We start from the raw sequence: 15656 nt of genomic DNA on the forward strand, positions 1-15656 counted from the left end.
AATCAAGACAAACGTACGAGCAAGCCTATGTAAAACTTGAAGATTGGTGTAAAGGGAAAGGAATCAAGAATAGTATAGTAACGAAAAGGTTCTCCTGGCCTATTTTGAACATCTTTCAAAACATAGGAAGGCTTCACCACTTTGGGTATATTATTCCATGCTACGTTCAGTTATATATATATTATTTATATTATTTATATTATATATATCTTTATTACCAAACATCAGTAAAATTTTTGAGCAGGTCTTACATAAACGTTTGATAGATTTTGTTGAGAAATACGAAATTATATCGGATAAACAGAACGGTTTCATGAAAGGAAGATCAACAATACGAGCTTTATACCAAGCATTATCTTTTGTAATAGAGTCCTTAAATAATGGAAAACAAACTTTAATAATGTGTTTAGACCTTTCTAAGGTATTCGATAGTGTCGATCACAAATTTTTATTAATGAAATTGGAGCGATTTGGAATTAGGGGAACTGCATTAAAATTATTCGAATCATATCTAAGCAATAGAACTCAGCAAATCGTAGAATATGATGATTATGGCAAAAGAGTTATCTCAAATAAAATAGTGCTAAAAAAAGGAGTCCCTCAAGGTTCAGTGCTGGATCCACTGCTATATATTTTGTATACAAACGATATTCCGAATGTCACTGGCGAAAAGACAATCTTATATGCAGATGATACCACTCTGCTATTTAGCGATGATTTAATAAATCCACTAACAGAAATAGTGACATCTGCTGTCGACACTCTGGTGAATTATTTCAATAATAATGGCTTGACATTAAATATTTCAAAGACACAATGCCTTCTTTTTGGTAATCGGAAGTTTTCAAATTTTGAGCTAATGTATAATAATATTAAAATTAATTCAGTTAAAAGTATAAGGTTTCTGGGAGTGGGAATTGATGAACGACTGGACTGGAGAGGACATATTGAAACCGTGGCGGTTAAAATTGCACAATTTTCTTTTGCGCTGAGGATAATATCAGACGCTGTTGGGGTAGATGCTGCACTTTCAGCGTACTATGCATTTATCTACTCAAGGATAAAGTATGGCATAATATTTTGGGGAAACTCGAGCGATATCGGGAGAATTTTGCTTTTGCAAAAGAAATGCATACGTTCAATATTTAGAATGAAACCCACGGAGAGCTGTAAAAATTATTTTATTGAACAAAAAATACTAACAATAACAAGTATATATGTTGTAGAGTGTATAATGTTTGTTTATGATAACTGGCAATTTTTCAAAAATTTGAAACTAACTCACAATTACCCTACGCGAAATAAGTCCTATTTAGTCGGAGATAAATATAATTTTAGCTACCTACAAAAAAATGTTGATTTCTCATTAATAAAAATGTACAATTTCCTTCCCGAATGTGTTCGAGGTTTGGCAAGAAACAAGTTAAAAGCCACATTAAAAATCTTTCTAGCAAAGAAAGCCTTTTATTCATTAGAAGAATTTTACAGATCCGATAAAGCTGTGTTTATAAGTCTGATAATCTAATGTGTAATATTTGTTGTTTGTATATATTAATTCTATCGTTTTTTATTTCTTCTATGTATTTGCTTATTTTACTTAGTTAGGATCTTAGTTTAATTGTAGTATTATCTTAACTGTAATTATATTATTTTGGTGTGAAATATTCTTATTTGACAATGTTTCCATGCCTGTTTGGGCTATTTTATGTGTTTTTATTGTAAACATTGGAAATAAATAAAGAAATATCTATCTATCTATCTATCTATCTATCAGTGAAGAAACATACAGATATTAGTAAGTAGGTCCATTTAATTGCATTTCTAAAAAGAAAATCGGAAGGATTTCGGTCAAAAAAATCGAGAATTTTAAGAAAAGGAGACATAACTCGTTTTTTGTTGGAAGCCGATGATAAAACTTATTTCCTGACAAAAGTTTTATTGATAGTGGGACTTGCAGGAGCCTGCCGCGCCGGCGTATCAAGTTAACAAATCTACAACTGCAAAATGTTAAAGATGAAGGACAATGCATTCATAGTTCGAAGATATATAGCTATGCGGCCAAGCAACACAGAGGATACTCGATTTTTTGTCGGGTACAGAAATTGAAAATGTATTAAGCAACCCGTTGGCATTAATACTTTAGGGAAAATGCCGTATAAAATAGCATTGTTCCTAAGTCTTCCAAATCCACAACAATACACTGGACATTGTTTCCGTAGATCGTCGGCGTTGTTGCTTGCAGATTCAGGAGTGGATTTATTAACTGTTAAAAGACATGGTGGTTGGCGCTCTACCACAGTGACAGAGAGCTATATAGAAAATTCCAAAGAAAATAAGAAAAAAGTGTCATGTAATATTTTGGGTAACATTTCTGGCAATGATGGGTCTTCAACAAGTTCAAGCACTAAGGAAATAAATTTACTTTCTAAAAATTCAACTCACCTGTCATCGTCTGGAATTAATTTAACCGATTGTAATGATATTATAATTAATGTTTACAATAGATAAACGTATTTAGGTAGCTTTTTTTGCTTGTTTCTTATTTTAAAATTTGCGTGTTATTATGAATTCAAAATAGCACTAGTGCTATTATGAAAGCCATAATGACATCCAAATGACAATGTTTTTTTTGTAAGGAGGTGAAATGCAATTTACGCACGAAGTGTCGGGCTCTTAATAAATACCGACTAAAACACCTCCTTTTACGTCTTGGACTCTAGTTCGGGACCGTTTAGCACATTACTTCGAGACTAGTCCGTTTTTTATCGCCCTCGGGCTCGCTTCTGTTTATGGTATCAGCGGTTATCCAGGTCGCTTTTCTTTTCCCTCAGTATCTTTTCCACATACCTTGATATGCGGTTCCAGTTTTCAGAGCTTTGATGCATTTTTTGGACGATGTTATGAGGGGATAGTTGTCCTTCAATTTCTTCTTCGATATTCCTTCTGTATACGCTCCACCTCTCGCATATAAAAAAGGTATGTTCTGCGTCGTCATAACCTTCGCAGTAAAGGCATACTGGTGATGTTACCTTTCTCATTTTTTCAAGATACGCTAAAAAATAGCCGTGGCCGCTAAGAAACTGGGTCAAGTAATAATTTATTTCGCCGTGTTCCCTTTGTGTCCAGGTTTTCACCGATTTAATAAGTCGCGCAGTCCAGCGACCCCTACTCTCCTGTTCCCACAATCTCTGCCATGCTTCATAAGTCCTGTTGATTTCCTCCTTTTTAACTTCTTTTTGGTTCAATTCGATTTTTCTTTGGAATATGGCATACCGTTCTCTGGCAAGTAGAGCTATAGGTGCTATCCCTGCGATAACCAGCACTGCAGGTTCGCAGTGCTGGTCTCTGCACTTGGCCAAACGTTTTCTATATTTTTCCTTCGATAGAGCTACTGCTCAAATCTCAGCGCCATATAGAAGAACCGATTGAACAGTCGACATCAATAATCGCCGTTTACTTGACTTGGGTCCACTCGTGTTGGCCATAAGTCTACTCAGTGCTGTGACACCTTTAGCGGCCTTGCCTGCGGTCATTTTTATTTGTTCCCAGAAGGTCATTTTATTGTCTATGGTGATGCCAAGATATTTTACTGCTGGTTTTGATGTAACTATCTCTCCCCCTATGTGGAATGGGAGCATTGTGTTTATTCTGCTTTTTGTGACCAAACCACAATTCCTGTTTTCATAAGAGCCAGTGATAGTCCATGGTTCGTCATCCAGTTATTAATAGTTAGCATCACACTCCTTAATTTGATTTGGGCCATCTCCATATCTCTAGCTGCGATAAGGGCGGCGACGTCATCGGCGTATCCGACCAATACTGTTTCCTCGAGCATATTTGTTCTCAATAGGCCATCGTAAGACGCATTCCATAGATCCGGACCAAGGATAGATCCTTGTGCAGCCCCCGATGTTATCGTCTTCCTTGTACCCTTCTTTAGTTTCGTAAATGAAAACGCGATTTCTTAGGTAGTCGTCTATCATTCGTAGAAGATATTTCGGTATGTGAAAAGATTTTTCTAAGGCTGTAAGCACATCGTTCCAGTTTGCTGAATTGAATGCATTCTTATCGTCAAGGGTCACGAGTAGGACAATGCGGCGTGAATGGCGGTTGCGGTTTTCCGCTCTTCGAACAGCTTCGACGACCTCCATGACAGCATCAGTTGTAGATCTTCTAGACGGAAAACCATATTGTTTAGGAGATAATCCCCCAGCATCTCCTATTGCGCTAAGCAATCGTGGCTTCAGTAATTTCTCCAAGGCTTTCCCCGCTGCGTCAAGCATGCACAATGGTCGGTATGAGGACGGCTCTGTTGGATCTCCTGATCAAGACAAGGCGTGCAACTTTCCAATGCTTGCTAAAAACTCCTGTCGACAGGCAAGCATTATACATTGTCAGCAACAGATTAGGGTTTGATTGAAGTGCTATCTTAAGAACTTCCGCCTACATGCCGTCTGGGCCAGGAGCCTTTTTATTTTTTAAACTCCCGATGGCTTTTTGTAGTTCCTCTAATGAGAAAGCAGGAATATCCTCTACCAGCTCTATGGCGACATCAGAGCGCACAATGTGCGTGGGAAATAAAGCGTCTACAATATTTTTCATTGTGTTCGCGTCCATCACGTTCCTGATTTTAGTGCACCAAGCTTCTGTGTTACTAATTTGTAGCCCGAACCCCAAGGGTTTGAGTCTATATCCTGTATTAATGTTTTTCAGCATCCTTTTTTGCTCGTGTTAATTGCACTCCTGAGTTCCTTCTTTTTTGACTTGTATTCCTCGGATTTCCTGTTTGCTTCTTCCTGGTTTCTGGATCTCTGTAGGATTCGGCGTAGTCTTAAACATTCTTTCCGGATATTTGAAATTTCGGTGGTCCACCAGTAAACTGGTCTCTTATCGTGACGAGGGCGTTTTCGAGGCATCGCGGCCTCGCATGCTGATATTAGAAGGCGTATAATATCTTCGACCATTGCTTCTGTTTTTTCTTTATCACATGTTTTAGGCCTCTCTATTTTCTGAGCTCTCTTCGCCAAAGCATTTGAGAACTTGTCTTCGTTAATTTTCCCGACATTCCACTTTAGTGGCTTATCCAAAAAACTATTTTGTTGTGGCTGTCTGTCCTGGATTTCGAAAGTAATATACTGGTGATCACTTCCTGTACAATCTTCAATAACTTGCCAGTTTTCTATTTGAGTTGATAAGCGCTCCGAAGCAAATGTGACATCAGGGATTGTTCCCTGTTGCCCTGGTCGTCGAAAAGTTGGAGTGTTACCGATGTTTAAAACCAAAAGTCCCGTTCTCGCCACCATTTCCATTATATATTTTTCTAGTGTTTTGTTTGTTGTCATGTTCTGTATTGCATCTTCGAGATGATCGAGTTTTTGGCGAAAGTCCAGGATAGGTTCATTGGGCGTAAAATAACAGCTAAAATAGGTAGTGTTAGCGCTTCTAATCCACACAAAACCACGTCCACTGCCATGTTCTCTTATTTGTAGTTTATTTTATTCCAAAATCCAGATTGCAGCTGTGCCAAGATCATCAGCGTGACAGGTCAATAAAATAAAATCTCTGTCAATATAAAATCTCTGTCAATATATTGTTCACTACTGAGAAGCAGGTCGACGTCTTTTTCATACGCAAGCTGGTAGATGAGGTCGTTTGCCGTTTTGCTCCGATGGAGGTTAGCTTGAAGTATCCGGATCATTTTGCCAACGATTTGGCTTGCTCCAGTACTTCTCTAAAAACTTTGCAACGGCCAGATCCGGGTAAATGACACAGCTCTCTTTGTTCCATGCCTGCTTCTTTGCATAGGACGCAATGCTCGGTTCCAGAACAGTCCTTGGCGTGGTGTCCTTCTGTGCCGCATCTGTAACAAGACTTTGATCTGTCTTGTCCTGTGCAGGTTCTAGCTATGTGACCATAGCCAAGGCATCTGTAGCAGCGTTGGACGGTTGCTCTCAGTCGCACTGCTATAAATCCACCCTATCTTGATTCTTCCTTGTCTAAGAAGTTTATCTGCTGCTATCTCTGCTACTTCGACAATAGCGATTCTTTACCCTCTGCCGTTTACAGTTGTGAGGTTTATTTTTGCATCTTCAACATCTCCCAGATCTCGATTTAAGGCTTCTTCAACATCGATTTTCTCTGTGAGGCAATCTAAATCCTTGATTTCAAGAGTCGTCTTAGGGGCAAGTCTCTTTACTGTACCAGTGTCGCCCAGGGCTGTGATTAGGGCGTTTGTGTTTTTCCGGATATTTGGTTTTATTTCCCAGCTCAAGTAAAACATTTCCCTGCTTTGTTTGTCGAACAGACTTAATTTCGGCTTCTAAGTCTTCAGGGACTACTTTTGATTTGATGTCTTTCAATATTTGAGCATAGGTTCGGTTTTCTGTCGGCTTAATTGTGATGGCCGTCCTTCGTGTCCGAGTAACATATTTATTTTTTTTTTGTCCATGGGTGCTCTGCTGTGATGTAGGTGGGTTGGTTTGGCCTATATTTTCGCGTTTCTTAGCTTTCTTTTCCTCTTTTTTATTTTGAACCGTATGCCAAACTTCGTCAGGTCTTCTTTCTCTTCCTTCCGCTTCGTTTCGATTTTCCGTCAGCATCGGTCTGACTTCAGCGTTTGTCATTTGGAGGGTGTTGCTTTGGTCAGAAGATATTTGTGTTTTTAGGTTCATCTGCTCAGTTTCAAGGATCTTTAAAGATTCTCGGAGACTGAAGATAATATTTAATGACTGCTCTAGGTAACCAACGCCCTTTTTCACATCTTGAGAGATATTTTTCTGTCGTTCCACTGCTGCCTTCATTACCGTGATAACTTTCTTGCATTTAAGCAGCTCCTCATTTTCTTGCTTCCTTACTTTTTCATGTTCAGATAGATGAGATGTCTGATCGGTCGTACTTGTTTCTGGATCTGTCCATAACGCATTAAATCCTAGAGGAGTTATTGGTGTAGTTGGCGTAGAAGGAGGTGACCTAACTATCTTTAAACTCCTATTAAACGGATTTATTGCTTCATTTCCCTTTCCCCTTTAGTCTTTTATTACCATCCATATTACTTTTTGGGTATTTGCCCCTATTCAGGCACAGGGTCACGTTCTCGAACCACAGCCGAGGCAACAGCCAGCATTACGCCTCCCGCTTCCCTGTGCTCCATAGGAGACTCTACCTATTCAGCCGTCCTTTCCCCCCTTTGAGTTGTCCACTAGACCGCAGCAGACAGTCGCCGGAAGTTCCGTAGACCTTCAAAGGTAGCCTCACCTACACGATCTCCTGGTTGGAAAACCAACTCAGGTGTTTCCCCTAGATTAGGGAGTGCTAAGCCCTAAACCGCAGTTCGCTTGGATCTGAGCGGTAGCGAACGTGTTGCTTCTTGAATCCCGTAGGAGACCCTCGGCTCAATCACCAGCTGCAGACTTCACCAAGCCACTGTCTCACCCACACGGAGAGAAACATGGGCGCCTCTTCTAGTCGCCTTTTACGACAGGCAGAGGTACCCCGGGAGTATTCTTCTTAAGCTGGGGTTTCCTAGGAGTGTCGGCCGGCCGACACCGACCGCGACGGACGTCCGCTGGATTTTAGACTGCATTTTTAAATGGAAGCGGTTTCTTAGAGTCGGTTATATTCGGCGGCTGATTTTCGCGCGTATTTTGTCGGGAGCGCCAAGAATTTCCTAATTCTACTTTTTCCTAATATTACGATTGCGCCCGAACGTCTTCGGAAAGTAAAAAACACTGTTGCCAGTATTCTCATATTTTCGTAAGTATATCAGACAGAGTGAATTATTGTTCGTTACTGAACGGAATGAATTATTGTGAATTGAAAATGGAAGGATTATTTAAAAAGGAAGCCAGAAGGTAGGAAATTTCATTTGTGCTTATCTTTTGTAGTTATGTATTAAAAAAAACAAAATATTCAGTATCCATAATGTTTCGGTTTACTTATAACTTGATTAGCATGTATTTAAGTCCAAGGTAATTAATTAATTTGTAATAAAATACTTTCAGATCCTCTCAAAGTGGAGGACAAGTACTGGCAGCTGGATAATCCAACTCCGATTGGATCCACAATTATATGAAGATATAGATGTGAAAATAATAATAGTGGAATATATTAGCGGTAAGTAAAAATAAGTACCTCGGTCTCTGTCTCGGTGTTATAGTTTTGACAGTAGTTGGCTCCCAAATAATTTAAAATGAATTATAATTTTAATTCGTAATGAATAATGTGTAACGTAAATTTTTATCTATATATTTTTACAGATTATTGCCAAGAAGGTGATTTCTAGTAGTTCGAGCAGCAACGGTGGCAAAATGGTGTCTAGTTAGTTACCATAGTTACAATAGAACAAAAAGGTATGTACTTGGTATGTACCTTTTTTAAAATGGAAAAGACACATTTCTTTCCTAGACTTAATAATTAAAATAAGATTATTAACATTTTAAATTATATTCACTTTGGGTAGATATTGTTTTAAATAATAATATGTAATGTATTTTACCCAATCTTTAATTTGACGGTGTTGTAAATTCATTACTCATACATTTTTTTGTTTATAGGTAGGTGTAGGTATACCTACGCTCACCTTCAGTAGCACTTTTTCACCAGCCACCCGCAGTTCGCAGTCACTAGAATACCAGAGGGACTACAGTTTGATTTATTTTATTTTATCATACATTTATATTTTGTAATAAACCATATCATATAATACCAACTTCCATGCTTTATTTTGACCGACTTAAAGTTCATGAATAAATTCGAAATATTTTGAAAAAATTTCCTTATTAAGGTCTTAAAATTGAATTGCAATATCATTTAAGGGGTGGTAAAAAGGTTGAGTTGGGGGAAAATGTTTTTTTCTAGTACCTTAAACTTCTTCAGTAAACTCAAAATAGCCTAAAAACGTTCCTTAGAGTCTCTAAATTAAAATACAAAATTATTTAATTGGGATGTTCTGGGTAATTTTATAAATAAAATACTCTTTGACTCCAGAACATTTATTTTTTTTTAGTTAACCCAGAGAATAGTTAACCTCTAAATTGACTCTAGGGATTATTGCCATTATTAGAATTCTCTGCTCTTATTTATTTAATTATACCATAGGCAACCAATAATACACACTCTCATGACATCATATATCTTTAATTTTGAAAGCTCTAAACATATATAACTATTTAGATTTTGCTGTGTATATGACGGACCATGATTCTGAAAAGAATTAATTATGTTAGAAAGTCACTGCAAAAACATATTATGGTTTTTAAAATATATTTACCTTTGTATGTTTCCTGCTTCTCCTTCGTGATGCTTGTGCTATAACGTTCTAATGTTCTAAAACAAACATTAACTGTCAAAATTACAATTTTGATTTAATTTCCAATAAAATTAGTTTGTTTTTCTGCTTCTTCTGTCTCTTTTTCCTTCACCCTTCCTCACAGGATTTATCAGTTATATAAAAATGTTTAATTTAATTTCCAGTTAATCGCATACCACCATAGACTTAAAATAAAATATAGACTGAGCATCTCATTCATAAATAGCTGGAACATGCGGTCAGACACTGTCTTGTTATTGTTGTGTTATTGTTTTAGGTTATAACGAGTGCGACACGAGCGATAGATAGGTTGTCTCTGTCGTAACGGTCGTTGCCTGACGACTCTGCCGAGAAACACAACACTGTCTTTCGTTTCTCAAGTACACCTGAACTCTCCGTATCATAGCCGGGTAATTTTTTATTTTAATGAAGCTATAATTAAATTAAAAATATATCGTATTTAAACTTTTTTATATTTTATTAAGATTTAGGACAGGTTTTTTAAATAAAAGTTTAGAAAAAACAATTTAGAGTCCAAAAAGGATAAAAATAATAAAATACACGTTATAGCAGAAATTTTATAATCGAAATTAGGTAATTTTTGAAATTAGTAATAAATTATTAATTTTAGTCAAACATTTACAACCCCTAATATTAATCAAAACAGGATCTATTCCACAGATATAATAGAATCGGCGACAGGGAGAGAAAAAAAATATGATTGTTGTAAATTTTTTTCTGGTTAAGTGATGTCTTATTATGTAAATTAGAGAAAACATAAATCTGTTCCATTAAGGAAGCAAGGAAGGTGATAGGAAGTGGATAAAATAAAAACTACATTTATTTAACTCGGTACTGTCTTTATTATACCGGGTGCGTCTCAAAACTGGCTCATCCCCATAATTTTTTTATATTTTCCAATAAAAAAACAAGATTTAGTATGTTAGTATATGAAATAAATTAGGATTGATTGACGCATTCAATTGTTTTTGGTTACTTCCTGTTTCACCGGAAATGACTATAACTTTTAATTTTTAAACGGCACCCTCGGTATATTTCTACTTTATTCGATAGAAAATGACACTCTGAATAGAATGACATACCATATGTCAACATTTGACATTTTTGCATATGGTTTAATTGTAATTGTAACACGCGGTTCATAACGACAATTTGACTCGAAATACCAAGTGTGTGGTATCAATATATTCATAAAAAAATGCTTTTTCCAAATATGCTAATGAGTCACCCTTGTTCCATTTGAAAAAATTGACATATGTATGATTAAAAATACGATTTGTACATCTTTTAACCGGCCTAGACAAGACACGAAACCCATTAGACGATCAAAACTATTTTTCCAAGGCTCCTTGATGACATATGTATGATTAAAAATACGATTTGTACATCTTTTAACCGGCCTAGACAAGACACAGGAAACCCATTAGACGATCAAAACTATTTTTCCAAGGCTCCTTGATTAAAACTTAGTGGATTGAAAAAACTGGATTGAAATTTAAAATAGGATATGTTTTTAAGCGACAATGTCAAAAGTTGACATATGATATGTCATTCTATTCAGAGTGTCATTTTTATCGAATAAAGTAGCAATATACCGAGGGTGCCTTTAAAAATCAAAAGATGTAATCATTTCGGTGAAACAGGAAGAGACCAAAAACAATTGAATACGTCCAATAAATCCTAATTTATGTCATATACCTACTAACATACAAATCTGTTTTTTATCTGAAAAATAAAAAGTTAAGGGGTGAGCCACTTTTGAGACGACCCGGTATATTAAAAAATATTGTTTCATAATGTAATATCATTTTAAAATTCTTGTATGTTATTTTAGATTCTGAAGATAATTTTAGAATAAACCGGAATATATTTTTAATAAAAACATTATTAATTATTAACAGGGTTATAATTATGATTTTGTTACAATGTAAGTAAGTAAATAATGTAATGTAAGAGAAAAAATTCAGATTTTACATTTTACTAAAATATTATCTAAATAAGCGCCTTTCTACAACAACGCCACTGACTCCCAATGGGTAAATTGAGAGTTGCCTACCGGTCAAAAGTCGTTTCAAGACTTAAATGGATTATTTAAGTCAAATTTCTTGCAAATTTGGCACTGGCGAACCATATTTTATAGTTCTTGAACAGAAAAAGTCAATAAAATAAACACTTAAGCACTACAAGCTAAGAAAATGCGTTAATACAGCCGGGGAGATAGCGGCAACAAAGCTTTACCGCACACGTGCGACACGTACTACAAGGTAATAAATGAATGAATAGGCTCCCTCGCCTCTAATCGGTGTTGTCATATTGTAAAGAACTTATCCTTTTTAAACAGTATCCGACTTATAATTTAGTAGTATAAGGACTATTTAATACATCTCTGGAATATTAAAACCTACTTTATTAAACTGTAGTATTAATATCTCAATATATGTGTATAACAAGAAAAAAAATATTGATAATATTAAAGATGTGACAACATAGGCTGGATGAGGAAGGCTCGGTCGACTGTACCCAGAAGTAAACATGTGTACAAAAAAGGTTGTTTGTCCGCGTTGAGATGTAAATAGTGTAGTCTATATTTTATTTTAAGTCTATGCATACCACACTGTTTCCGATTAAAAATATTATCAATACTCAATGCGTCTGCATAATTATAACATTTTATTTTTATATCACTTTCTAACTTAACGTATGGAGCACCTGGCCAGCCTCTAACTTTTCGAGTCTCAACTCTCGATAGCGACTGCGAGGAGCGACGTTGACAAATTTAACACGTTTTTTTCCTTCATTTCATGTAGAATGTACATCTCAAGGATTTCGATCCATGCCGATGACGGCCGAACCGAGTAGGTCGGGCGAGAATTAGAAATCTCGCGCAGTAGGAAAAATTCCCATTAGGAATTTTTACGCCATCCCATTTTGTCAGTTTCGGTTGTCGGCTGTATTCGGTCGAGGGTTGATTTCAACCGAGAGCCGAGCGATATTTACAATGAACGGTCATACGTTTTCGTTTATTGACAAGAAAATTTATATTATATTGATGAACAATATTGACTCTGAAATACTTATTAAATTTGTTGTCATTCTAGGATAGTTTTGGCTCAATCAGCAATATAAACGTACCTTTTTTTCCTTCATTTTAAATAAATTTTATTTATTTATTTTTCTTTCATTGTCCTGAAATAGACGAAGGAAGCGATTTTCTTCTTCTGCTTCTTCTTGAGGCAGAAGGTGTATACAAATTCGCCTTCTAAGGTGTCTTTCAGGACCAAAGAACTGCGAAAAACTGTGACGGAAATCATGTTTCAATAAAATTTAGGCCTCCACCTCCGCGGCAGAATTTCGCGGCGAACTTTCGGTTTTCGCTCCGCTTTCGGTTCCGTCGTTCGTCACCGACAGTCCTAGGAAACCCTACCTTTAGCGAACCCGCCCCCGGACGGGGCTATGTTACACAATGTTAAATGTGTCATAATGACATTGTCGTAGATTAATGAGATTTATTATATCATTATGATATCATTTACATTTCTGATATATGTGATTATAAGGGTGATTGTAAAAATTAACGTGGAATATTTAAAAGAAAATAAAAATTAAAGTTTTTTTCTTATTTAACGTAACGTTTGTGACGAGTCTTGAAATATTAGTAAATGAAGCTTTCAAAAAATGAAAGAAATCGGTTAAGAATTTCTGTGATTAATCTACCCTCAAACTGAACATTTTTTTCTTCAATTGATATTTATTTGAAATGAACGAGCATCCGGTCGAAAGACGTCTAAAACTAAGAAGATTAATTTCTACAGATGGGGGCGCAAATGATGATTAGTCGTCAATAAAGCGACTTATGGTATTTGAAATATTTTTATGAAATTGCTGTAACGTTCAGGGGCTGGGAAGGTTAAAATTGCAATAAATATTCGTACTTCCTGAAATAAGTACGTCGTTATGTTAATAAAAAGGCTATTTTATACAGAAAAAAAATAACTCCAATATCTTATAAATTTTTTGTTTGTTACATTATTAATTATTTAGAAAACAAGTATTTCTGCAAAACCTAATATACTTGTTTGGTAGTTAATCTTCAAATAAACCAAAAAAAATTAAGTTATTTGCAAATAATGTAAGTAAAATAGTAATAGTGTTATAATATAAAAATGCATATTCCATATTTTAATAATGTAATTATGCCATATGTATAGGTGCTACAAATTCGAGGTACGAGCATGGGTATCTCGGTAACCGTAATGGATACGAACATCGTTAAATTAGGGCAAAGTTGCGCTTTGGGATGTTTGTCAAGATGCCATCAAAAAAGTTTTGAAAATTTCAAGAATTGCTGAGTTTTTTGGAAAAAAATGATTTTTTTTGAAAATCAATTTTATTTTTTCCTGTCGATACTTTTTAGAAAATCAAAAAACTAATTGCACATTCTATATCTCATAGCTACTTTATTAGGGCTATCTGATAGTGTTTTTAGATTTTCAAATTAGCTGATAATTTGTGAGATATAGAGGCCAACTTAGTTTTTTTTAAATACGGACCTGCATTAGGCATTTTATTAGGCGGTCCCAGTAACTAATGAGAATGAGTTAATTATTTGGCGTAGTCTGTCAGACGACGCCGGCGCCGGACCAGTTAAGGGTTAAACTAAAATTATTGTAATAGTTCTGCTAACTGCAATATGTTGAATTATATATTACTGTTTTTTTCCTTGTAAAATAGTCTAATACAGTATCATCAACTATTTCAATCATTGTTGTGATCGCTCCATATAAACGGTATGTTTAATAATAAACGAATGGTATTAATAGTCAATAGTCTACAAGAAACATACAGCTTAAATATCTTACTTTATTTCATTTCTTATACAAGTATTTTAACGAAATTCGAAAAATAAAGATTTATTTTCTACCTTAAACTTTGTATACCGAAATAATTTATAAAACAAAGCTAAAATAAAACAGAATATTAACATAACTTTGTTTGTTTTCAGACCGAACTAAATATAATAACATTGTGTTGGAATCACGTAGTATTTATTTTTTTAATTACATTTTGTTACAGTCGTTTACACATGGGCAAATTAAGTGCGAATTACTCACCGCATCCTCTAAAAAATTCCTTCTGGATTAATATTTACCCGAAAAGCCATATGGTGAACGGTGATGTCATGTGTTGAGCTGTTTTATCTCCGCTAACACGTAAAATACGCTTTTGCATTTTTATTGTCTAGACTGCGAAAGCTTGATTTATTCTGATCAGAAACTTCATTTGAATTGAACTTTTTTAATTTAAATATAGGAATTTGTTATAGGAACAATAAAAAATTATTAAATTATATATTATTTATATCATTAATTTTTAATGAGGTATCTACGAGATAGATGAAAACTGACTTTTGTTCTACATCAGTCAAGAAGTTTGCAATAAATATTGATATTTGAATCAATATAGAATGTCTATTTAGGTGTATTCCGTTGCTTACCTTGTTTATGGTTTTATGTTCCGTATCTATAGGTTTCCTGAAAGTTTTCTTATTACGGAACACAGTTCCTGAAAAATTCGGTTATGACTGTCACATGACTGTCACCAAACTAACCAACGCGAGAAGGCTGGTTTTTCTGGTTTTGTTTGTCAATCAATATAATTTATGTGAGAGAAGTCAAGCAGATATTGGAGTGAAATTCTCATTTAATTTCTAAAACTTCCAAAAGCAATGGAGGTAGGCAGTCAAGGTAAATAAATTTCATTAACTAAATAGAATGACTTTTTCGGCCCATTTAAACTTATCATGCAGCCATTGTTTCTTAAAGTCAGGAACATTTAAAGAAAACATGAAAAACAAGATAACAAGTCATCGTGAATGTTTTGTAAGCTATAAAAATATAAATATTGATTAGATTTGTTTATTTTTTATTGACCTGTTTTAATATTGGACCTGCAAATCTTCACTTGAGCTGTCTAACGAGTTTAACAGTTTATTAATAAAGTTAAAGTACTTTTCAATATTAAATTCTATTGAAAAGAAGAAGCAAAAGTAAAAGCAGAGAATAGGTACATTAAAACTGCATAAAAGATAAATTTTATAATAAAGGTATTGAAATTTAGAAAACGTCAACATTTGACATTTTCAGTATTTTACCAAACCGTTCCGTATCAAACCGATGTTTTTCAGGAACCGCTCTTTACGCTAGTTTACCAGTCTGGTTCGCCTGGTTTTGCAACGGAATACAGCCTAATGTTTTGACATATATGTTATGTGATAGCTGTCACGGCGTATGTACGGAGTGCTGTTAATTGACTAGATATCGGAAATAAA

At 35.2% G+C, this 15656-nt stretch overlaps 1 protein-coding gene and 1 long non-coding RNA gene across 2 annotated transcripts in view; one reads left to right on the forward strand and one right to left on the reverse strand.

Annotated features, from left to right (window-relative positions):
* Nucleotides 1-15656, forward strand: part of LOC115878112 (glypican-6) — a 372496-nt gene that overhangs the window by 283811 nt on the left and 73029 nt on the right. The window lies entirely within an intron of this gene.
* On the reverse strand, nt 9117-9444 carry LOC115878113. Its single transcript, XR_004049465.1, has 2 exons — nt 9269-9444; nt 9117-9201 (listed from the first exon to the last, which is right to left on the reverse strand). It is a non-coding gene; the product is annotated as an uncharacterized LOC115878113 (long non-coding RNA).

This window comes from Sitophilus oryzae, unplaced genomic scaffold (genome assembly GCF_002938485.1).
Source record: "Sitophilus oryzae breed Bouriz unplaced genomic scaffold, Soryzae_2.0 scaffold_1500_pilon_pilon, whole genome shotgun sequence".
Taxonomy (NCBI): domain Eukaryota; kingdom Metazoa; phylum Arthropoda; class Insecta; order Coleoptera; family Curculionidae; genus Sitophilus; species Sitophilus oryzae.